This window comes from Pteronotus mesoamericanus, unplaced genomic scaffold (assembly GCF_021234165.1).
Source record: "Pteronotus mesoamericanus isolate MK-2021 breed Mesoamerican mustached bat unplaced genomic scaffold, CSHL_Meso_final scaffold_54, whole genome shotgun sequence".
Taxonomy (NCBI): domain Eukaryota; kingdom Metazoa; phylum Chordata; class Mammalia; order Chiroptera; family Mormoopidae; genus Pteronotus; species Pteronotus mesoamericanus.
In genome coordinates this window covers 61260622-61287214 of record NW_026555321.1, presented here as the reverse complement: position 1 = coordinate 61287214, position 26593 = coordinate 61260622, and the positions used below count along the sequence as shown (strand labels likewise).

General features: G+C 38.6%; 1 protein-coding gene across 1 annotated transcript in view; it reads left to right on the top strand.

Annotated features, from left to right (window-relative positions):
* The window catches only part of CNBD1 (cyclic nucleotide binding domain containing 1), a 257585-nt gene that overhangs the window by 148180 nt on the left and 82812 nt on the right, over positions 1-26593 (top strand). The gene's annotated exons all lie outside the window — the stretch shown is intronic.

Genomic DNA, 26593 nt, shown 5'->3' with positions numbered 1-26593 from the left:
ATACATCTTTTATAATTTTGTCCTTTTTTAAAATCATTTTTAATGTTATTCTATTACAGGTTTCTCAATTTTTCCCCCTTTGCCCTCCTCTACCCATCCTACCCCCCAATCAATTCCCACACTGTTTGTCCACATCCCTCAGACATTCATACATGTTCTTTGTCTAGTCCCTCTTCATTCTTTCCACAATTGTTCCTCTACCACATCCCCTCTGGTTACTTTCATTCTGCACCAAGGATATGTTTATTGATTTTAGAGAGAGAAGAAGTGGAGGGAGAGACATAGAGATCAGTTGCGTACCATAAGTGCCCCTTCCAGAGATCGAACCTGCAACCCCTTGGTGAGTGGATGATGTTCAAACTAAATAGGCCACCCAACCAGGGCTGATAATATGTCATTAAAAATAATACTATTAATATTGAAATTTATTAAAACATTTAACGAGGGATGTGTGTAACAGCATACTTCCCACTGGAAGGGGTTTGTTGTATAATTGATAATGTAGTTAAGACCAGTGTGGTTGAATTACTGAATGAGGAAGGAGAGTTTTTAGAGATAATGTGAGGGGAACAGGTGACTTCGGGGAGGGCAGGGGACAGATCATGAAAGGACTTTTAAATCAAGTTCTGAATGTGTGCTGAGCCTGTTTATCTCAAGAACAATGCCAAGGTCATCAAACTGAAAAGTTTTACACAGCAAAGGAAATCATCAAAAAAATAAAAAAGACAACCCACAGAATGGGAGACATATTCACTGATACATCTGATAAAGGTTAATGTCCAAAATTTATAAATTTTGGACATTATAAATTACAAAATTTATAAAACTCAACACCAAAAAATAAACAACTCAATTTAAGAATGGGCAAAGTACCTGAACAGACCCTTCTCCAAAGAGGACAAACAGATAGCCAATAGACATATGAAAAAATGCTCAACATCACCAATCATCAAAGAAATACAAATGAAACCAAAATGAGGTATCATTTCACACCTGTCAAAATGGCTATCATCAAAAAATCAACCAACAAGTGCTGGCAAAGATGTGGAGAAAGGGGACCCCTTTTGCACTGTTGGTGGAAATGCAGGTTGGTGTAGCCACTGTGGAAAGCAGTATGGAGATACCTCAAAAAATTAAAAATGGAACTGCCATTTGACCCATGATCCCACTTCTGGGAATATATAGGAATGAACCCAAAACACTAACTCGAAAGAACATAAGCACTCCTACTTTTATTGCAGCTTTATTTCCAATCTCCATGATATGGAAGCAGCCCAAGTATCCATCAGGCAGATGCCTGGATAAAACGTAAAACAACTATGAGACATTCACACAATGGAATACCACTCAGCCATAAAAAAGAAGAAATTTTACCACTTGTGACAATATGGTTGGACCTGAAGAGCATTATACCAAATGAACCATTCAGAGAAAGACAAATGCCATATTATTACACTCCTATGTGGAATCTGATGAATTGAACTAACAAGTAAATGGGTACAGACTCATAGGTGGAGAGCAGAATGACAGATCATGGGGGGTGGTGAGTGAGTAGAGAAATTGAGCAAAACAGAAAAAGGGCTTGTGTACATGGACAACAGTGTAGTGATTGCTGTGAAGAGAGAAGTATAAGTGAAATAAATGGTAATGGAAACAATATAATAAAGATTAAATTAAAATTAACTAATTACATGCAGTAAAAAGAGTTTATTCCATTACAATGAAAAGCCTTTTTTAATTTTTAATTTTTTATTATTCAAATATATTTGTCTCCATTTTTCCACCACTGCTTTCTCTTGCCACTCCAACTCCTATCTCCCACCTTCAGTCCTTTCCCACTTTGGCTTTGTTGATGGGTCCTTTATACATGTTCCTTGACTTGACCCTTCCCCGTTACTTCCCTCCCTCCTTCCTTCTCATTACTGTTAGTTTGTTTTTTCTTTCCATGATGCTGGTTATATTTTTCCTTGCTTGTTTGTTTTGTTGCTTAGGTTCTACTTATATGTGAGATCATATGGTATTTCTCTTTCACCCGCTGGCTTACTTCACTTACCATGATATTCTCTGGTTCCATCCATGCTGTCATGAAGGATAGAATCTCTTTCTGCTGTGTAGTTTTCCATTGCATAAATCTACCATAGTTTTTTGATCCACTCATTTAATGATGGGCACTGAGGTTGCTTCCAACACTTGACACATGCAAATTGTGCTGCTATTAACATTGGGGTGCATATATTCTTTTGAATTGATGTTTTAGGAATTTTAGGGTATAATCCTAGCAGTGGAATTGCCAGGTAAAAAGGCAGTTCCATTTTTAGCTCTTTGAGGAGATTCCAAACTATTTTCCACAGTGGCTGCATCAGTCTGCATACCCACCAACACTGTACTAGGGTTCCATTTTCTCTACAACCTCACCAGGACTTTTTGTTTGGTGATTTGTTTATGATGGCCATTCTGACCAGTGTGAAGTGGTAGCTCACTGTGGTTTTAATTTTCATTTCTCTGATGGCTAGTGAGGCTGAGCATCCTTTCACACATCTCTGGGCCCTGTTTAGGTCCTCCTTGGAGAAGTGTCTGTTAAGGTATTTTGCCCATTTTTTAATTGAAATATGTATCTTCCTGGAGTGGAATCATGTGAGTTCTTTATATATTTTGGAGATCAAACCTCTGTCTGAGGTATCATTGGCAAATATATGTTCCCATATGGTTGGCTTCCTTTTCATTTTGCTGATGTTTTCTGTAGCTGTGCAGAAGCTTCTTATTTTGATGAAGTCCCATTTGTCTATTCTTTCCTTTATGTCCCTTATTATAGGGGACAAATTGGTGAAAATACTACTGCATAGAATATCTGAGATTTTCCTGCCTACATTCTCCTCTAGGGCTTTTATGGTGTCACAACTTATATTTAAGTCTTTTACCCATCTTGAGATTATTTTTGTTTATGGCATAAATTGGTGGTCGAAATTCATTTCTTTGCATGTAGCTGTCTAGATCTCCCAACACCATTCGTTACAGATGCTATTTTTACCCCATTTTATTCTTCTGCTCCCTTTATTGAATATTAGTTGACCATAGAGGGATGGGTTTATTTCTGGGCTCTCTATTCTGTTCCATTGATCTATGTGTCTGTTCCATTGATCTATGTGTCAAAACAGCCAGTACCAGACTGTTTTGATTACAGTGGCCTTGTAATATAGTTTGATGGCAGGTATTGTGATCCCTCCTACTTTATTCTTTTTTCTCAAAATTGCTGAAGCTATTTGGGCTGCTTATTGTTCCATATACATTTATGAAATGTTTGTTCTATATCAGTGAAATATGTCATTGGTATTTTAATAGGGATTGCATTGAATCTATATATTGCTTTGGATAGTTTGAACATTTTGATGATGTTAACTCTTCCAATCCATGAACATGGTAGGTTTATGCTTTCATTTATCTGTGTCATCCTTAATCCCTTTCTTCAGTGTTGTGTAGTTTTCTGAGTACAGATCTTTTACCTTCTTGGTTAAGTTTATTCCTAGGTGCTTTATTTTTCATGTTGCTATTGCAAATGGGATTCTTTTCTGATTTCTGATTCTGATATTTCATTGTTGGTGTACAAAAATGCCTTTAATTTCTGAATATTGACTTTGTATCCACTGATTTGCCAAACTTACTTATTAGGTAGAGTAGTTTTTTCATGGAGTCTATAGGGTGTTCTATGTATACTATCATGTCATCTACAAACAATGACAGTTTTACTTCCTCCCTTGTAATTTGAATGCTTTTATTTCTTTTTCTTGTCTAGTCACTGTGGCTAGGACTTCCAAAACTATGTTGAATAAAAGTGGTGAAAACGGACAACCTTGTCTTGTTCGTGATCTTAGTGGGAGAGCTTTTAGTTTTTGCCCAATTAGTATGATGTTGGCTGTAGGTTTTTCATATATGGCCTTTATTATGTTGTGGTATGCCCCTCTTTATTCCACTATGCTGAGTGTTTTTATGAGAAATGAATGCTGTACCCTTTGAAATGCTTTTTCCACATCTATTAAGATGATCATGTGATTTTTGTCTTTCCTTTCGTTTATGTGACATATTACTTTTGTACATTTGTGTATATTGAACCATCCTTGCATCCTTGGGATGAATCCCACTTGATCATGGTGTATGAACTTTTTAATGTATTTCTGTATGCGGTTTGCCAATATTTTGTTGAGGTTTTTAGCTCTAAGTTCATCAGTGATACTGACCTGTAGTTTTCTTTCTTTGTTGTGTCTTTATCTGGTTTTGGGATTACGATGATGCTGGCCTCATAAAGAGTTTGGGAGCCTTCTCTCTGTTTGGATTTTTTGGAATTGTCTGAGAATTACGGGGGTTAGCTCTTCCTTAAATGTCTTGTAATATTCCCCTTTGAAACCATACAGTCCAGGGCATTTGTGTGCTGGGAGTTTTTCGATAACTGCTTGACTTTCAGCTGTTATCAGTCTGTTCAGGCTTTCTCCTTCTGCTTCATTCAGTGTTGGAAGGTTATATTTTTCTAAAAATGTGTCCATTACAACTAGGTTTTCAAGTTTCTTGGCACATAATTGTTCATAGTAATTTCTTGCAATCCTTTCTGTTTCTGTGGTATCAGTTGTAATTTATCCTCTTTTATTTTTGATATTATTTATTTGGGTACTCTCCTTTTTTTTCTTGATGAGCCTGACTAAAGGCTTGTCAATGTTGTTTATCTCTTCAAAGAACCAGCTCCAGGATTGATTGATCCTTTGTTGTTTGAATCATTCAATGTCATTCAGTTCTGTGGGGGACTCCATCCTGCAAAGTCCCCTGATTCACTGGGGATGAAATAACCAGTTGTTCCAGACATGAATTGCCTGTTTAGAAAAGGGGGTGGTGATTCCCTCTAATGGGGAATGCCCCGAGCCTATCGCTGAAATGGCTTTTATTGAGAATGATATGCAGGGGTATAGAGCATATGTGCAAAGCTTAACAACCCTCGTCAGAGAGCTATAGATATAGCAATAAGAGGAATACATAGGTCAGCCTTGGGTTAGGGTCTGTTAGACATGCTGACATCAGATAATCATTAAGCCAAGGTTCAGGGGCTCAGGAATCTTTTCTACTGCTTTGAGACTAAACACTTTGTATTTCCTTATCAGGCCACTGCAAAGCATAGCTAGCTTCAGTAAATATAATGCACTCATTAGGCTAGATTTCCCACACAAACCCTCAGTGCTATGTCTGTCTAGTCGAGACTTATAAGCCACTTTCAAGGCCTTGCTGACGTGAGGCTATAGTTCTAAATTCTACACAAAGTGGTCCCTAACACAATTCTGCTCTGATCTTGGTGATTTCCTTCCTTCTACTGGCTCTGTGTTTTTTTCTTGTTTCTCCAGTGCTTGAAGATGTAGGCTTAGGTTTTTTATTTGAAATGTTTCTATCTGTGTTACGTAGGCCTGCATTGCTATAAACTTCCCTCTCAAGACTGACTTCACTGTGCCCCATGTGTTTTGGACTCCTGCATGTTCATTTTCATTTGTTTCCAGAAGCTTCTTGATTTCTTCTTTGACCTCATTACTGACCCATTCATTGTTTAATAGCATGCTATTCAGTTTCCATGAGTTTGAATGCTTTTCAGCTTTTTCCTTGAGGTTGGTTTCTAGTTTAAGGCCCTTGTGGTCTGAGAATATGCTTGTTATGATATTAATTTTCTTGAATGTGTTGAGGCTTGTTTTGTGTCCTATCATGTGGTCTATCTTTGAAAATGTTCCACGTACATTTGAAAAGAATGTGTATTTTGCTTCTTTGGGATGAAAGATTCTATATATGCCAATTAAGTCCATTTGACCTAATGTGTCTTTCAGTTCCACAATATCCTTGTTGATATTTTGTTTGGAAGATCTATCCATTGTTGACAGTGAGGTGTTAAAATCCCCTAGTATTCGTGTGTTGCTGTCTTTATCTTTCTTGAAGTCAACCAAGATTTTCCTTATATATTTGGGTGCTCGTATGTTTGGTGTATATAGGTACAATGTTTATGTCCTCTTGATGGATTCTTCCTTTGAGTTGTATGCAGTGTCCTTCTGGGTCTCTTTTTATGGCCTTTGTTTTAAAATCTATTTTGTCTGATATAAGTACTGGATACCTGCTTTTTTTTCCTTTGCATTTGCTTGAAATATATTTTCCCATACTTTTTATTTTGGTCTGTGTAGGTCCTTTGTTCTGAGGTGGGTCTCTTGTAGGCAGCATATGTGTGGGTCATGTTTCCTTACCTACTCAGCTACCCTATCTCTTTTGATTGGGACATTTAATGCATTTACATTTAAAGTTATTATTGACAGGTACTATTCATTTTTTCCCTTTGTGCCTGTGTTCCTGTATTATTTGCTCTATCGCTTCATCATCTTAAAGTAGCCCTTTTAGCATGTCATGGAGTGCTGGTTTGGTGGAGGTGTATTCTTTTAGCCTGGGAAATTCTTTATTTTGCATACCATTTTAATTGAGAGCATTTCTGGGCAGAGTAGTCTTGATTGCAAGTCTTTGCTTTTCATTACTTGGCATATTTCTTGCTATTCCTTTCTAGCTTGCAGTGTTTCTATTGAGAAGACAACTGCAGGCTGCTTGGGGGCTCCCTTGTATGTTAATACCTGTTTTCTCTTGTTGCTTTGAGATTCTCTCTTTGTTTTATTCTTTTTATTTTATTTTAATTTGTTTTTTCAAATACATTTGTCTCTGCCTACCCCCCACCACTTTCCCTTGACCCCTCGCTCCTTCCCTCCCTCAGCTCTTCCCTTTTGGTTCTGTCCATGAGTCCTTGCTATATGTTCCTTGACTTTCCCCTTCCCTTCCTTTTCCCTGCCACCCCTCACTCCTTCCCTCTTATCTCTGTTGGTTTCACCTCCTTTCAGTGTTGCTGGTCTTATTTCCCTTGCATCTTTGTATTGTTGGTTAGGTTCCACTTAGAGGTCAGATCATATGGTATTTGTCTTTTGCCTCCTGGCTTATTTCACTTAGCATAATGCTCTCCAGTTTCATCCATGCTGTCGTGAAGTTTAGTAGTTCTTTTTTTCTTTCTGCTGCGTAGTATTCCATTGTGTATATGTATCATCACTTTTTGATCCAATCATCTACTGATGGGCATTTAGGTTGCTTCCAAGACTTGGCTATTGTAAATTGTGCTGCTATGAACATTGGGGTGCATAGGTTCGTTTGTATTGGCGTTTTAGGATTCGTAGGGTATACTCCCAGCAGGGGAACCACTGGATCAAAAGGCAGTTCCATTTTCAGCTTTATGAGGAAATTCCACACTGCTTTCCACAGCGGCTGCACCAGTGTGCATTCCGACCAACAGTGTACTAGGGTTCCCTTTTCTCCACAGCCTCGCCAGCACCTGTTGTTTGTGGACCTGTTTAGGATGGCCATTATGACCGGTGTGAGGTGGTACCTCATGGTGGTTTTGATCTGCATTTCTCTAATGGCTAGTGATGCTGAGCATCCTTTCAAATGCCTCTGGACCCTCTGTATCTCTCCTTGGAAAAGCATCTGCCCAGGTACTTTGTCCATTTTTTTATTGGATTGTTTGTCTTCTTGGCGAGGAGTCGAGTGAGTTCTTTATATATCTTGGAGATCAAACCTCTATCTGATGTATCATTAGCGAATATATTTTCCAATATGGTTGGCTCCTTTTTCATTTTGCTGATATTTTCTTTTGCCATGCAGAAGCTTCTTATTTTGATGAGGTCACACTTGTTTATTCTTTCCTTTCTGTCCCTTGCTTTAGGAGACATATCAATGAAAAAATTGCTGCGTGGGATATCTGAGAGTTTCCTGCCAATGTTCTCCTCTAGGACTTTGATGGTGTTGCGACTCATATTTAATTATAATAATATGATATCATAATTTAATTATCATATTATCATATTAGTATGGCGACTCCAGCCTTTTTCTCATGCCCATTTGCTTGGAATATTGTTTTCCATCCCTTTACTTTCAGTCTGTGTAGGTCTCTTGCTCTGAGGTGGGTCTCTTGTAGGCAGCATATGTGTGGGTCATGTTTTCTTATCCATTCAGCTACCCTGTGTCTTTTGATTGGGGCATTGAGTCCATTCACATTGAGAGATATTACTGATAGAAACTTACTCATCTTTTCTCTTTGTACTTGTGTTCCTCTCTGTCTCATTCTTTTCCTTCATCTGCTTAAACCAGTCCCGTTAGCATATGTTGGAGTGCTGGTTTGGTAGAGATGTATTCTTTTAGTCTTCTCTTGTCTGGGAAACTCTGTATTTCCCCTTGTATATTAACTGATAGCCTGGCTTGGTAGAGCAGCCTTGGCTGTAGGCCCTTGCTTTTCATTGCTTAGAATATTTGTTGCCATTCCCTTCTGGCTTGTAATGTTTCTGTTGAGAACTCAGCTCCTAGGCATATCTTGGCCCCCTTGTATGTTACTTTCTCCTTCTCTCTCGCTTCCTTGAGGATTCTTTCTTTGTCTTTGACATTTGCCATTTGCCATTTTAATGATGATCTGTCTTGGAGTGGACCTCCTTGGTTCCCTCTTGAGTGGAGTTCTCTGTGCCTCCTGGATCCATGAGAGACTTTCTCTCCTCAAATTCAGGAAATTTTCCATCATTACTTTTTTGAGGAGGTTCTCTATCCCTTGCTCCTCTTCTTCTCCTTCTGGTATCCCTATGATACGGATATTATTGTGTTTCAGGTTGTCCTGCATTTCCCTAAATGCCTCTTCATTCTTTTTGAGTCTTTTTTCCATTTCTTGCTCTTTCTGGGAGCTTCTTTCTACCTTATCCTCCATCTTACTGATTCGATCCTCGGCTTCATCCAGCCTGCTTTGGATTCCTTCTACTGTGTTCTTCAATTCAGAAATGGTATTCTTCATATCCCCTTTGTCTTTTTGATAGTTTCTATGTCCTTTTCCAGGCTCATATAGTTTGCTGTAAGATCCTGATAGTTTCTCTGCTGTTTCTCATCATTATCTTTGAGCTGGCTGAGCTCATTGAGCTTCCATAGAACCATTGTTTTGAATTCAGTATCTCATAGTTACCTTGCCTTTATTTCAGTTAGCTCTCTCTGTGGGGAGTCCCCTTTTCCACTCATTTGGGGGGAACTTCTTTTTCTTCCCATTTTTGTGAGAGTCTGTTAAGTATTTTTGTCCTTTACTTTTCTTTTTGGCCCTGCCTCTCATTATGTCAGTTGTTGACCCTATAGGACCTTGCGTTGTTTTTTTGAGCCTTCCAGGAGTTTACTGTCTGACTCCTGCTTGGCGCAGCTCTGTGACCCCTTCGGTCAAGACTGGGCTATTTTTTGGGATCTCTCTGCACTCTCACGCCGGCTCCTTGAGCGCGCTCCTGGCAGAGCAGGATCCCCTTGCCCGCCTCGGCTCCCATGTGCATGCCCCAGACCAGCGGGCTTATTCGCGACCTCGCCTACTTATCTGCCCCTCATGGCCAGCGAGCTCCCTGGCACTGGTCAGTTTAGGGTCTTCTATTGTGTGTTTTCCCCGCTTTTGGCTCTTTGGGTGTGTCGCTTGCCCTCACCAAATGGGGACTACTCAAATGGGAGGAAATCAGCTCCAGGACTCTCCGGTTTATCCTGTCTCCGGTCTCTCCTCCAGGGATTCTGGGCAGCTCTACTAATTTTGTGGGCCGCTCCGCAATCGCGGGTGGATGGGTCACTTTATGCCTTCCCTTGCCACTCTGTGCACTCCCTTGTAGGCCATATGGGTGCCAATCTGTGGGAGTCCTTGCCCACCGGTGCAAGCGTTCACCAGCCCACGCGGGTCACACACAGGCTCGCAAACCCGCGCCGATCACTGGGCGCACGTGTGCGTGCCTGCACTGGATGTTTTTGTGGTGTCTGTGTGCTTTTCAGCTTTTGGCTCTTTGGGAGTGTGACATATTCCCGCGCAATGGAGACTATGGCAAGGAGAAGGAGTCGGGACTCCCCGGTTTATCCTCCCAATCTTTCCCCAATTCCTCCGTTTCCAGACTGTCCTCAGTGGCCTCTGAGCAGTTCTGTGACCCCTTTGGCCAAGGATCCACCCCCTGTGCGGACTGCGTTTCAATCAAGGGCAGTCTGGTTCATGCATGCACCGCTTCTGACTCTTTGGGGTCGTGCCTTTCCAGCCCACAATGGAGACTACAGAATGGGGAGGGAGTGGGACTCCCCAGTTCCTCCTCCCGTTCTTTCCCCAATGCCTCCGTCTCCATTCTCTCCTCAAAGCTCTCCCAGCCAGTCTGCACTCAGCCCCACAGCTCACAGGTGTGGAAGCTGTGTGCGGAGCCCAGCAAAGGCAGATTAATTGATTCCCTTATGCCTGAGGGAGATGGTAACTGCAGAATGGGAGATACGTTATCACCCAGGCTGCACAGGCCGCCGTCTCAGTTCTCTTCACAAAGTTTTCCTCAGCAGTCTTTTCCCCGCACCAGCCCTCCCTGCTGTCGCCTCTACCGAGAGATCAAGGAAGGTGGCTGCCACTGCAACTTTTGCGTTGGCCCTTTAAATGTCTCTTTGCATCCCCAGCCACCTGTCTCTGGAAGAGAGCGGCCCTAAGCTTTTCGGGGTTGCGTTTTGTCTGTATTTTCTTACTTTTAGCTGCTGTAGTTTAGGGGTCCCTGTTTATGACTCAGACCCTGTTCTTCTCAGGGGAAGCTAGCTGGCCGTTTCAATGTCCCTCTGGTGCCAGTGCCCGTGGGCACCCAGCCCACCCTCTCGAGCCTCCACCACACTTCTCAACCGTTGGGATGTGTGAGAGTAGAATCCACTCTCCACAGCACCTAGGCTCCTCTCCCACTATCGTTCCATTGTTAATCTCTGTTTTTGCTATTTACCATTTTAATTATGATGTGTCTTGGAGTGGGCCTCATTGTGTTCCTCTTGAATGGGACCCTCTGTGCTTCCTGGACTGGTGTGACTCTTTCTTTCCCTCAATTAAGGAAGTTTTCTATTACTTTTTCAAACAGGTTCCCCATCCCTTGCTCCTCTTTTTCTCCTTCGGATATCCCTGTTATATAGATATTATTACATTTCAAGTTGTCCTGCATTTCCCTAAATGCCCCTTCATTCTTTTTTAGTCTTTTTTTCATTTTCTTGCTCTTTCTTGGGAGCTTTTTTCTACCTTGTCCTCCAGCTCACTGATTCAATCCTCTGCTTCACCTAGCCTGTTTTTGATTCCTTCCACTCTGTTTTTCAATTCAGAGATGTTATTCTTCATTTCCTCTTGTGTGTTATTGATAGTTTCTATGTCTTTTTTCATGCTGATATAGTTTGCAGTAAGCTCTTCATAGTTTCCCTGTAGTTTTTGTTAATTCTCTCTGAACTCTCTGAGTTCATTTATCTTTCTTATAACCACTATTTTGAACTCAATATCTGATAGATTACTTGCCTCTATTTCATTTATTACTGTTTCTGGCGATTCCTCCTTTTCCTTTCTATTCAGGCAGGGGGTGTTCTTTGTCTTCACATTATTTGTGAGACTCTTCCTTTTTGCTTCTGCTTCTTAAAGTTATTTGTCTTGCCTTTTGACTTAGTGGTGTGAATGTCTATGGTAACAGCCCTGTGAGATTTAGTGATGTGGTCTCCTTGATCTCTTGAACTTAGTTCTCTTTGGATGCCTTTTATGACATTTATGTTGGCTCTCCGGAAGTAATTGGGTTTTGATTGTTGTTTGGTCATTCTTTTGTGGGTCCTACCCTCCATCTCGTTTACTGATGGGCATACTTGTCACCACGTCTTGTGTGCTTTTGTGCCTGTGCTGCCAGAATACAACCACAAAGCCCAGGAAACAAACCCTTATCTGTAAAACAACTCCCCCCTGTAATCCCACTATCAACAGCAAATGAACCAATAATAATAAGGCTGTAAAGAGATTAAGATTATTTTAAGAAAGGAGAGAATTGAAATATTAGTATAAAATCTCATGACAATATGCACAAAGTTATTGGACCCAAAATGATTGTTAAAAAACTTTGAAGTACAGAAAATATTGCAAATCATGGAGAAAACCAGAGTGGATTTCATCCTGGTAGTCTCTAGTATCTACTGCTGTTTTTCTTTTTGGATCTGCCTCTGATGACATCAGATATTGATCCTGCCTGACCTTCGGAATCTGTTTGAAACCTCCAGGAATCTACTTTCTGTGTGTTTCCTTCAGTTGTTAATCTAGTTACTCTGCACTCAGCAGTCAGGTTTAGATACCTCAGGGCAGAGCAGAGTCCCTCCTGGGAGCAAGGTTATTTCCTCTTATATAGCTCAGTGGAGTGGTCTGCCTGAGCAAGATGGCTGCTTCCATATGGAGGATGACTCAGCACCAGGATCCCACTGGCTACTCTCTCAGTTCTTTCCCCAAAACCTCAGTCTACAGTCTCTCCTCAAGTGTCTCTTGTCCACTGTGTACTCCCTTTAGCCAGGGATCTACTATTAGTGGATGCTGCTCTGTACTCAGTAGTCTGGCTTAAGCAGCACAGGGCCAGGGAGGAGTCCCTCCTGGAGGCAGAGATATTGTTTCTTCTCAGGCTGCTGCTGCTGAGGTGAGTGGTCTGAATGAGAAAGATGGCCACTGCTGTATGGGGGATGATTCAGCAGCAGGATCCCACCACCTACTCTCTCAGTTCTCTGCACAAAGCTTCCTTTCCCAGTGTCTCCTCAGGCTTATCAAGCCCACTCTGCCCCATCTTTGACAGAGCCCAGGTTAAGTGGCTGCAAATAAAATGTATTCTTTGAACCTTTAAATGTCTCTTTGCATCTCCAGCTGTCCATTTCTGGCAGAGAGCAACCCTGCTGCTTTTTGAAGCTGGCTGTTTTCTGTGTGCTCTTTGGTCTCTGATGTTTTAGGCTGGGGATCCCTGCTTATGATTAAGACCCCACTCTTGTCAGGGGGATCTAACTATCCATTTAAATATTCCTCTGGTGCTGCCACCCATAGGTACTGAGTCAGCTTCCTCAAGTCTCCACTGCACTCCTTACCAGTCAGTTTGTACTAAAGCTGATTGTTCTGTCTATACCAGATTGTAAGACTCCTCTCTCACTATTGTTCCATTGTTCGTTCCAGGTGATTTCTCCACAATTTAGTTGTAATTCCAGATTGGTCCTCAGAGGAGGTCAGTATACTTCCATTTACTGCTGCAATGCCTTGCCTCCCTATAATCAGAGAATCTTGAAGAAAGTCTTGCTGATAGGTATTATTTCAAGACTACTAGATGGTCAAAGAATAAACGTTCATTGTATTTTGGATCTCTAGGGTCAGATATGCTTTGCCTATAAGTGTGGCTAAAACTGCAGTTTTAGATTTTGCGTGGTCAAGATGTTCAGAGTAGAAAAGGGCCAAAGAAACAAGTTAAAGATAATTATTTAGCACTGTAGAATTGCAAAAGACCCCAGATAGCCAAAATAATACAGCTTAGGTGTGTCATAAGCTACAACATCCAAGTCTGTTTAAGCGCCCTCCATGATATTCATGCAATGAATAAATTCACAACTAAGGACACATTTCTCAGAACATACCCCATCATTAAGTGGCCCAAGACAATAGTTTGCAATTGGTAAGTGTGATTCTTCCAGCTTTGTTTTTTTTTCAAGATTGTTTTGCCTATTTAGGGTCTTCTGTAGTTTCATAATGTTTTAGAATTATTTTTTAAAGGTTTTATTTATTTTTTAGAGAGAGGGCAAGGGATAGAGAAAGAGAGGGACAGAGACAGCGATGTGTGAAAGAAACATTGTCAGTTGCCTCTTACTTGCCCCGACCTGGGAACCTGGCCCACAACCCAAACATGTGCCCTGAATGGGAATCAAACCAGTGACCTTTAGATTTGCAGGCGGTGCTCAATCCACTAAGCCACACAAGTCAGGGCAGAATTGTTTCTTTCTATTACTGTAAATTATGCCACTGAAATTTTGATAGGGATTACATTGAATCTGTATATCACTTTTGATAGTATCGATATTTTATTAATTGGTTTTTATTTATTAAAAATATTTATTTATTTTTAGAGAGGAGAAGGGAGGGAGAAAGAGAGGGAGAGAAACATCAGTGTGTGGTTGCCTCTCACATGCCCCCTACTGGGGACCTGGCCTGCAATCCAGGCATGTGCCATGACTAGGAATCCAAGTGGTGACCCTTTGGTTTGCAGGCTTGCACTCACTGCACTGAGCCACACCAGCCAGGGCTTTATTTATTTATTTTTTCATTGCATATCAGTAAAATTTTATATTTTTTCACTTGAATCATTTAAAAATTTATTTATTTTGTATAGTATTCTATTACTGTTGTCCCAATTATTCCCCTTTTGCCCTCCTGCACCCAGCTCACTCTCTGCTTCCACAGTCAATCCTCACACTGTTTCCATGTCCATGGGTCATTCAAACATGTTCTTTGACTAGTGTCTTCCCCTTCATTCCACCATTTTCCTCCCCCGCCCCCTCTGGCTGCTGTCAGTCTAATCCATGTTTCTAGGTCTCTGGTTCTATTTTGTTCATTACTTTATTTTGTTCATTAGATTCTTCTTATAACTGAGATAATATGGTGTTTGTCTTTCACAGATAGGCTTATTTCACTTAGCATAATATTCACCTGATACCTGTCAGAATGGCTATCATTAATAAATCAACAAATAACAGGTAGTGGTGAGGATGTGGAGAAGAGGGACACCTAGTACACTGTTAGTGGGGATGTCGACTGGTGTAGCCACTGTGACAAACAGTATGGAATGTCCTCAAAAAGTTAAAAATGGAATAGTCTTTTGACCCAGCAATTCCACTGCTTGGAATATACCATAAGAATTACAAAACACCAATTCAAAAGCATTATGCACCCCTATGTTCATAACAGCACTGTTTACAATACCCAGTGCTGGGAACAGCCTAAGTGCCATCAGTAGATGAGTGGATCAAAAAAAAAACTGGTATATTTACATAATGAAATACTATGAAGCAGAAAGACAGAAGGAACTCTTACCTTTTTGCAACAGCATGAATGGAACTGGAGAATATTATGCTAGGTAAGATAGTATGGGCATTAAATTTTTTTTATAAATTAAATGTTTTCTATTGATATATAATTAACATACAATACTGTGTAAGTTTAACATGTACAACATATTTACCAATACATTTTTTATAATGAATTATGATTACCAATGCAGTGTTAACCCTCATTTTGGGCTGTTTTGAGTGGTATCAGGAACTGTAGTTCTGCACAAGCTGGGGTCTGAAAGGGGAACCATAAGATGTGGCCAGAACACTGGTAATGAGGTTGATAGGCAGGACCCAATAATAGCTCTGAGGGCTCCTGGGGGAAATCAGGCCTAGAAGTACATTACACTCTTTGGAGCACAGTTTCTTTCTCCCTCAAGCTCTATTATTCTCACACCAGATAACTGGCTTATGCTGGGAAGGAAATTTACTTTATTCATGGACCTTGGCCCTAAACTATTTGGCGCCATTATGTTTACACGCATCTTGGAACCAAGCAATTTGTTGTGTTTCCTGCCATTTGTCTGCTTCAAACATCACCTTCTCTCTGTAAACATTCCTGCTACTTATCCCCTGCTAGTAACCCTTTCAGTAAAAGCCATTGAACATAGGGGCTTGGGGCAGTCCTCACTAGAGGGAATTGCCATCCTCTTTCCTTGACAGGCAATTGTTGTCTGGAACAATTCTTCCATCCGCGGCAAATCTGGGGACTTTGCGGGCTGGAGTATCCCATAAACCCCTGTCTGACATGACATATGATTGTCATTTCATTTTTTTTGTGATAAGATCAGTTGAAATTTAGCTCTGGCTGGTGTGGCTCAGTGGATTGAGCACAGGCCTGTGAACCAAAGGGTTGCCAGTTCAATTCTCAATCAGGGCACATGGCTGGGTTTTGGGCAAAGTCCCCAGGAGCGGGCGCTCGAGAGTCATCCATACATTGATGTTTCTCTCCCTCCTTTTCTCCCTCCATCCTCCTCTCTAAAAATAAATAAATAAAATATTAAAAAAATAAGGTTTAGTCTCTAGCAAATTTGAAGTTTATAAGTATTATTGGTTATAGTCCCTGTACTGTGCAGTAGATATCCAGGACTTATCCCCCATCCCTGATAACCACAATTGTATTCTCTGTCTTTACCTAAATTATTTCTGCATTTACTAAATGTATTTCAGGTGGCTCAGATGACACTTTATATATCCAGGTTCTAAAGTTCCACATGTGTGATAGCTGTCTACATGGTGTTTTTCTGTCTAACTTATCTCACTTTAGCATAATGCTGTCAAGCTCTATGTTGCTGCAAATGGCAAGAATTCTTTCTTTTCATAGCTGAATAATGATGTTTCTTCTTTTGGTTATATTTTTATTTTTTAAAGTTTTTATTTTATTTTTTCCATTACTATTTAGCCTCCTTACACCTCCTTCTCCCCTGCAATCACTACACTAGTGTCCATGTCCATGAATCGTTTTTCCTTTTTGCTCAATCCCTCCATTCCCTATCCTCTACCCCTCTCCATTAGCTGTTGTCATGCTCTCTATCTATGTTAGTCTGTCTCTATTTTTCTTGTTAGTTCAGTTTTTTCCTTAGAATGCACATAGGATTGAAATCAGATGGTATTTATCTTTCTCTGATTGGTTTATTGCACTTAGCATAATGTACTCCAGGTCCATCCATACTGTCATAAATGGTAAAACGTTCTTCCCTTTTAATGGCCAAGTAGCATTCCATTGTGTAAATGTCCCATAGTTGTTTTATCCACTCATGTACTGATGGACACTTGGGCTGCTCCCAAATCTTGGTGACTGTAAATAATGCTACAATGAACACAGGAGTGCTTATATTCTTTCAAATTATTATTTTCAGTTCTTTCCTACATATTCCCAGAAGTGGAATCATGGGTCAAATGGCAGTTCCATTTTTAATTTTTTGAGGTATTTCCATACTGCTTTCCATAGTGGCTGCACCAACCTGCATTCCCACCAACAGTGCAAAAGGGGTCCCCTTTCTCCACATCTTTGCCAGCACTTGTTGGTTGATTTTTTGATGATAGCCATTCTGACAGGTGTGAGATGATATCTCCTTGAGGTTTTAATTTGCATTTCTCTGATGATTAGTGATGTTGAGCATCTTTTTCATGTCTATCAGACATCTGTATGTCCTCTTTGCAGAAGTGTCTATTCAGGCCTTTGCCCATGTTTAAGTTGGGTTGTTTATTTTTTTGGTGTTGAATTTTATAAGTTCTTTATACATTTTGAACATTAACACCTTATTAGATGTATTGATGAGTATGTTCTGCCATTCTGTGGGTTTTTTTTTTCTATTTTGTTGATGTTTTCCTTTGCTGTGCAAAAACTTTTTAGTTTGACGTAGTTCCAGGTATTTAGTTTTTCTTTTGTTTCCCTTGCCTGGGGAGATGCATCCAATAAAATATTGCTACAAGCAATGTCTAAGATTTTGCTGCCAGTGATTTCTTTTAGAATTTTTATGATATCAGGTCTGACATTTAAGTCTTTAATCCTTTTTGAATTTATTCTTTTGTGTGGTATAAGAAGGTGGTCTAATGACATTTTTCTGCACTTATCTGTCCAATTTTCCCAACACCATTTTTTAAGTAAACTGTCTTCAGTCCATTATATGTGCTTGCTTCCTCTGTCAAATGTTAATTGACTATAACAGTGTAGGTTTATTTCTGGGCTCTGTATCCTGTTCCATTTGTCTATGTGTTTTTTTGTTTTTTTGTTTTTTTTTTTTACATTCAATATTATTTTGTATTAGTTTCAATTTGAACTACATAGTGGCTGGTACACAAAAATACATATATTTTACAAACTGTTTTCCCAATATCTCTAGTACTCAACTGGCACCATACAGAGTTATTATGATTTTGTTGACTATATTTCCTATGCAGTACTTTACATCCCCATGACTATTTTGTAACTACCAATCCATACTTCTCAATCCATTCACCTTTTTCACCCAGTCCTCCAACCTCTCTCCACTGTGGCAATCATCAGTCTGTCCTCTGTATCTACATCTGTTTCTGTGTTTGTTTATTGTACTTTGCATTAGTTTCACAAATGTAATATCATATGGCATTTTTCTTTCTCTTACTCATTTATTTTGCTTAGCATAATACCCTCTAGATCCATCTGTGTTTTCATAAATGGTAAGATTTCAGTCTTTTTTATGGCTAATAGTCAATTGTATGTATATGTTGCACATCTTCTTTATCCAGTCATCTATTATAACTTGGCAATTGCAAATAACACTACAATGAACATAAAATTATGGTACATATACACAATGGAATACTACGCAGCAGAAAGGAAAAAAGAACTACTAAACTTCGCGACAGCATGGATGGAACTGGAGAGCATTATGCTAAGCAAAATAAGACAGGGGGCGAAAGACAAATACTATATGATCTCACCTATAAGCGGAACCTAACCAACAATACAAAGATGCAAGGAAAATATGACCAGCAACACTGAAAGGAAAAGAAATCAACAGAGACAAGAGGGAAGGAGGGAGGGGCAGGCAGGGAAAGGGAAGGGAAGGGGAAAGTCAAGGAACATATAGCAAGGACTCATGGACAAAACCAAAGGGGAAGATCTGAGGGAGGGAAGGAGGGAGGGGGCAAGGGAAAGTGGTGGGGGAGAGGCAGAGACAAATGTATTTAAAAATAAATAAATAAAGAAAGAAAAGAAATGGAGTAAAGACCAGAGTAGACACTTCTCCAAAGAAGACATACAGATGGCCAATAGACATATGAAGAGATACTCAACATCACTAATCATCAAACAAGTGTAAATTAAAACCACAATGAGATATCACTCAAACTGTGTTTGTTTTTATGCTAGTACTATGATGTTTTTTTTAATATGACTTTTTTATATAGTTTGATATTAAGTAGTGTGTTTCCTCCAAGTTTGTTCTTCTTTTACAGGGTTGCTGTTGCTCCCTGGGACCTTTTGTGATTCCATATAAATTTTTGAAATATCTGTTCTAGTTCTGTAAAATATGTCATTGGAATCTTGATAGAAATTGCATCGAATCTATAGTTTGCTTTGGGTGGTATGGACATTTTAATGATGTTATTTCTTCCTCTTCATGAACATGTTATGTGCTTCCATTTATTTGTATCTTCTTCAGTTTCTTTCTTCAGTGCCCTATAATTTTCTAACTATAGGTCTTTAACATCCTTCATTAGGTTTATTCCTAGGTATTTTATTATCCATGCGGCACTTATGAATGGGATTATTTTCCTAATTTCCCTTTCGGGTAGTTCATTATTGGCATATAAAAATGCAACTGATTTCTGGGTGTTAATTTAGCATCCTTCTACTTTACTGGATTCATTTATCAGTTCTAGTAGTTTCTTCATGGCATCTTTGGGGTTCTTTATTTACAGTATCATGCCACCTGCAAATAAAGACAGTTTTACTTCTTCCTTTCCAATTTGAATATCTTTTTTGCTTCTTCTAAGCTGATTGCTGTTGCTAGGCCTTCCACTACTATATTGAATAAGAGAGGTGAAAGCATACATCCCTGTCTTGTTCCTGATCTTAAGGAGAATGCTTGTAGTTTTTGCCTGTCGAGTATAATGCTGGCAGAGGGTTTGTCATATATGGTCTTTATTATGTTTAGGTATGCTCCTTTATTCCCACTTTGCTGAGAGTTTTTGTCATAAATGGTTGCTGGATTTTACCAAATGTATTTTCTCCATCTATTGATATGATCACGTGGTTTTTATCCTTTATTTATTTTTTTGTGGTAAATCACAACTATTGGTTTGTGAATGTTGGACACACTTAATATGATCTATGATCTTTTTGATGGATTGCTGTATTTGAGTTCATTACTATTTTGTTGAGAATTTTATCATCTATGTTCATCAAGGATATTGACTTCTACATCTTTCTTTGTAGTGTCTTTATTTAGTTTCAGATTTAGGATAATGCTGGCCTCATAAAATGAGTTTGGGAGTCTTCCCTCCTCTTTAATTTTATGAAATGGTTTGATAAGGAGAGGTGTTAGTCCTTTTTGTGATGTCTGGTAAAATTGACCCGTGAAGCCATCTGATCCAGGCTTTTGTTTGTTGGGACATTGTTGATCATTGCTTCAGTTGCACTAGGTGTAATCTGTCTATTCAGATTTTCTGATTCTTCCTGATTTAGTTTTGGAAGACTGTATGTTTCTAGGAATTTATCAATTTAGTCCAAGTTGTCAAATTTGTTGGTACATAGTTTCATATTTTCTTACAATCCTTCCTATTTCTTTGGTTCAGTTTTTATTTCTCCTCTTTCTTTTCTGATTTTATTTATTTATATCCTCTCTCCTTTTTCCTTTTTGAGTGTGGTTAACAGTTTGTCAATTTTGTATATCTCTTCAAAGAACCATATCTTTGATTCATTTATCTTTGTATCATATTTTTTATTCTATTTTGTTTATTTCTGCTCTGATCTTCATTATTTCCCTCCTTCTACTAACTTTGGGCTTTATTTGTTGCTCTTTTTCAAGTTCCTTTAAGTTTAACATTAGATTGTTTATCTGAGCTTTTTCTTGTTTCTGGAGATTGGACCGCAATGCTATGAATTTTCCTCTCAGGATTGTTTTCTCTGTGCCCCACAGATTTTGGATTGTTGTTTCCTCAGTTTTGTTTGTTTCAAGGCATCTTTTGATTTTATCCTTGATCTTGTTGTTGACCCATTCATTATTTAATAACATGTTATTTAGTTTCCATGTCTTTGCATGTTTTTCAGTGTTCTTTTTCTGATTGATTTCTGATTTCATAGCCTTCTCGTCAGAGATGCTTGAAGTGATTTCATTCTTCTTAAATTTATTGAGACTTGTTTTGTGTCCTAAGATGTGGTCTATCCTAGAAAATATTCCATGTGCATTTTTAAAAGTATGTATATTCTGACGCTTTGGAGTGAAGTGCTGTGGGTATATCAATTAAATACATTTGATCGAGTTGTTGTTTAAGGCTTCTGTCTCCTTCTTGATCTTCTGCCTGGAAGATCTATCCATTGAAGTCAATGATGTGTTAAAATCCTCCAACTATTAACTGTATTTCTGTCATTCTGTACCTTTCTTTCCATCGTGATTTGTTTCACAGAGTTGGTGCTCCTATGTTGGGTGCATATATGTTTACTAGGGTTATATCCTCTTGTTGGACTGTTGCCTTTATCATTATATAGTGTACTTCTTTGTCTCTTTGTTTTGAAATCTGTGTTTTGAAATCTATATTATTGAATATAAGTATTGTTACCCCCGCCTTTTTTCCTTTCCATTTTCATGAAATATCTTTTTTCAACGCTTTGCTTTTAGTCTGTGTTTATCTTTTGATCTGAGGTGAGTCTCTTGGAGGCAGTATATATGTAGGTTCTGTTTTCTTATCCATTCAGCTACCTTATGTCTTTTGGTTGGGGCATTACAGCCTTTATATTTAAGGTGATTATTTTTAGATACACGTTTAGTGCCATTTTTATTGTTAGACTATGTTACTTACTTTTCTTTCTCTTTTACTTCTTAAAGCAAGCTTTTTAACATTTGTTGCAATACTGGTTTGGTATTAACAAATTCCTTCAGCTTTTTCTTATCTGGGAAGCTTCTTATTTCTCCTTGGTTGTAGGTCTTTTCTCCCTACCCCCCCGCCCTGCCCTTGAATATTTCATGCAACTCCCTTCTGTCCTGAAATGTTTCTGTTGATAAAACAGATGTTTATTTCTTTCTCTGTGCTTGGGAAGTTTGTGGGCATTATTTCTTTAATTAGGCTTTTCGCCCCTGTCTCTGTCCCTCCTCTAGGTAGCGTACATGTGTGGTAGTGGTTCTAGGGTCCAGGGTGAGCATGCACCAGGGCTCAGGGACTTTGGTGGAGCCAGCTCTGGTGGGCGCATATTCCCTCCTGGGGAGGAACAGCAACATGGACTCTGTTCTCTCTGTCACCTGGGGTCCACATTGGCCAAGATTGTAGTAGTCCTCAGTGATGAGAGTCATGGTGTACTCAGTTGCTGAGGTGCTGAGGTCCTCAGTGATGAAGGCTTCCAGATTCATTCTATTCTTTATGCCCACTGGAGAACTCACAAGACAGAGGATTCCTTTTGTCACTGAACTGTATTGGTCTGGGGAATGGAACAATGCAGATAAAATTCTTCCTTTCATTTTCCGTGTGGCCATTCTCATTTTTTTTGCACTTCATTGGGATATTACAGGTTCTTAATTGAACTCCAATATTCTCCCACAGCTATTTTAATTTGTGGACTATTGTTAAATTACTGTTGTGTGTGTGTGTGTGTGTGTGTGTGTGTGTGTGTGTGTAGGGGGGTGAGGGCTGAGTGGAATCTCTTGATCTGGCCTCTTGTTGATGTCTGTGATATTGTTTTTATTTCCTATCTTGGCTGAGGTGGAGGAGGGTAGGGAGAGAACAATTTCAGGGGTTTCTACCCTATACCCCTTACTGATACTCTTACTGCAAAGACCAAGAGACCCATGTGAGGGCTCTGCCACTATTCATTCAAATTATACATTTAAGGTTCATGGAAATTGCCACAAGTTGTATCTAATGACCCAGTGAAACCACTGTGAATAAGACCTGGGACAAAACTTTATTGTTTTTGGTGTGTCCTCCACATTTCCTCAGTGTAGCAGATGGCCATGGTGGCACTTCATGTACCAAGATTTTAAAATCACTACCTCAAGTTTCAGGATTCAACAGAATACTTGCTGGGGTTGTGAGCACAACCTCATTTGGAGCTATGCAGTCCTTATATTTAAGTATGTGGCCCAGTCCCCAGCTTTTCCTGTCTTCCAGCTATAGAAGAGCCTTTCTTTGTGTGTTGCCATGGAAACCTTGGATTACATAATTCACTTTAAACTGATGATTGATTTTCCTCAACCTTTCATTCTTTCTTCAGTGTCTTGATATCTCTCAGCAGCAGTCATTCTATTCTATGGTTGTTGCAATTACTCATCCCCTAACATCTCAAAGGTCTGAGGTATTGTTGCTTTCAGTGCATTATTTTCTGCCAATAGCCCATCCCTGTTTAACACTATTAAAACTTTTGTCAGTTGTACTAGTACAGTATGTCAGAGACTATCAGAACTACAGTGATGGGTTTTTATTGCATGCAAGCTGGCTGGCAGGCAGTTCACTGCTCTAATTTTTTTTGTGGTAATTCTGATAGAATATATTTTTTTAAAGGAATAGAAATAAAAGCAGACAATTTTAACTATCAACAACTCTGGAGCATTTGTTCTTAACTCTTCCAAATGATGAGTCTGTGACTCTTCACTAAATTTTCGTCAAATTACTAAAAAGTTAAATCATGCTTGCTGACATAGTCCCATATATAAAATATGAGTTGTATTTATAGAACATATTGCTATTTGTTTAATTTTAGTAACTGAACTTTCTGTGTATTTATTTAATGGGACTTCTAAAAGGTAAAAACATATTAGTCCCAAAGATTTATGCATAGAAGAATTTTTGTTTTGTTTTTTTCACAAGAAATTAAAGAGATTTTCCCTCCTCATCTATTTAGCTTCTTGCCATCATTTGATTTTTTATTGTTTTGTATCAGGGAACCAGACTACAAAGAAGAAGAAAAAAAAACAATGACATCTTCATTCTTCAATTTTACCCTCTAACAGTCAGTTTTGTTAAAAAGGGGCATCCATCTGAGATAGTGAACATAAGTGAGAAACATACAGTCTGAGGATCACGTTCATTTTTCATGAAATAAGTACATTTCTGAAGAGTACAAATATCTGTTGCATTTATTCCATGGTGGGACACCATAGTGCAGAACAGATATAAAAAGGGTTCTTGTCTTTGTTTTTCTTGATACTGATTTATACATTAAAGCAAAAGCACTTTTATTCTAGTGCAGATGTGAGTCATAGAACCACAGTATAGCATAGCTATTGGAGACCAGTATTTAACATAAGCTTTCTTTGTGTGTCCACTTTCTAGCTGTGCTTTATTGGACAATTTACTTAATTGCTTCATCTCTAAAATGTTAATAATCAAAGTACCTCTCTTAGGAAATTTTTTGAAGCTTGCATGAGAAAATGCAACCCTGTTTTTGGCACGGGATATGGGTTTCATAAATAATAGTGTATTATTATTATTATTGTAATTGAAGCAAATCAAGAAAAACATTAAGAATATTGCTACATACCACAGGATAATGAATTCTTCCCCAACTCCTACTATGGCTGCTAGTCTGGAGTCAGTGTATATCCTGATGCATACCCTGAAACACTGCCACCAAATCCGAGTCTACTGGGAGACCATCTCCCAGGTTGGACATATGCAGTTGGTTTTCCTCAGTAATGAGCTCACTCAATGTGTTGGGAGTTAAGTATTTCCTCTTCTTTCCACTTGAGAACCTCTACCTTCTGAGTCCACTTTCAGGAGCCATAACCATTGGAGGAAATTCTTATATACAATATGGAAACACTGTTTTTTCCTCTCCTTTTTCTTGCTTCCAAATCACATCACAGCTCTTCCTTTCTTTGCTCTTGTATCTACTGAGTCAGGAATATAGCATGTCCTGCTTCAGTTCACAAGTTAACTTATTAGAATTATTCACTTCCCTTTCACTGGTGATTATGTTATAAGGAAACTTGGTTAGTTTTTCACCTGCAGTATCTACCTAATTCATGATCTTGCAACTCACCTTTGGATCTTGTTTCACATGGTGATTGGGTATAGCCATCCATGCTAATTGATGGGTGCCTTATGTCCACACTTTACTTTTGCTGGGCTATCTAGCTTTGTCACAATCTCCAAAATTATATTTCATTACTTACCAAATTGAAATATATATATCTCATAGATACTCATATGCTTAACAAAGTGTATAGAACACCCATATACATCCTTATCAAGAAGGGTCTATACTCCAGTTAGAGAGAGAGGACACAGAACAAGGACATATTAAGTGCAATTTGAAATAATACAGGTGAGGATAAAAGAGCACAGAACTCAGTGAGGGACTACCCTCAGCTTGAATCCTGGCTCTTCTGTTTACTGTCGTATGGCCTGAGACATGTTCCTTAATTTTTCTGAAGCTCAGGGTTTTGTTGTTTTTTCTTTTTAATCCGTAAGATTGATTTAGTGGTGGTAATAATAATAACAATATCCTTTTCATAGCTCTGTTTTGAAGATTAAATAAAATAATCCATGAAAGTAGTTAACACAAAAGAAGGGCTCAAACATGTTCCGATTTAATTATTATGTATTAGTGATAGATACTAATTGCTAAATTAACTTTGTATGCAGCAATTAATATTTTAGCTTAAAGGAAAGTTTCGTAACTTTTGTCAGGATATAAATAAAGTAGGTGGATTGAGAAAATTAAGTGGGCAGACTGAGTAGATCAGGGAAGGCATACTCTGTGCTTATAAAGGAATGTTAGGAAAACCATCAGAATTCAAAGAATTTTTTGGTATCAATGAATAAACTATATGACTAGAATGATAAAATTATCTAAGGACTATTTTGAAGATATGACTAGAAAAAATAGATGAGAGTAGAGGATATTTAATTTGAGGTATAAGGAGTTTGTTCTTATTTGGACACTATTTGAAATCATGCACATTGACTTATACCCACACTAGAATTTAATACAACAATTTATATGTGGCTTCCTTTTGAAAGAATAATTATAGAAGCACCTAACAGGGTGCCTGGTACATAAAGAAAGAAGAATAATTGTATGATCACTGCTGTGGTTCAGGAGTAATATTATAAGGGTATTAAATATGCAGTAGTAATTTGTATCTGTATAAAACAAAGAGTTTAAGTATGTGATACCAGGACCAGTGCATAAAGGAAGTGAAATGATATTTATTTGCATTTAGTTGGTGGCTATAATTACACCATTTATATATACCCTTCATAAAGCAGGTAAAAGGCAGTGGTTATATCTTCAATTTTAATTGTGTAAATCAAGTAGCCAGAGATAATAACCATGTGTGCATAATCTAATTGCTTTCTACATGAATTTAATTGTTGATATTTAGACTAACTGCTATGTTTTGTGGGAAAAAGCCCTCTTAAATATCTTTTTTATTGGCTTTTATCCATTGCTATCTAGTCAGTCAAGCTATGTAAATGAGGATTGAGTGGTGGTTCTGGGGAGGGTAGGAATTGGTAAAACCAGTTTGGAGCCTGTATATATGTAGCCTTAATTAGGAGTGAAAGTATTTTGAGCAACTTAATCACTCAACCATGGGAAACCAACTTTTCAATCTTCCAACTACAAAATATTTCTAATCTGTGTTATCAGTACAGATCATATTTTTCATAGGTTAGTATAAATAAGACATGAGGATTTTACATTGTCCAATAAAGTTCAGCTTTTATCAGATATTTGGAGAAAATTTGAGGGTACTTAAGAGGCAATGATAAGTGGTTGTTCCAACTTGAGAAATAAGATGTATTTTTCAGAGGGCAGTTAAATAGCAATTTTATCTTAAATCAAGTATAAAACTCAGCCAATAATTTCAAATGGAAATTGATTCTGATTAATTTTAAGTTCTGGGCAAAGCAGAATATTGGGATATTCTGAAGAGTAAAGACAAAATCATATTTGATAAGGATAAGAAATTTATCTTTAGGATAAATC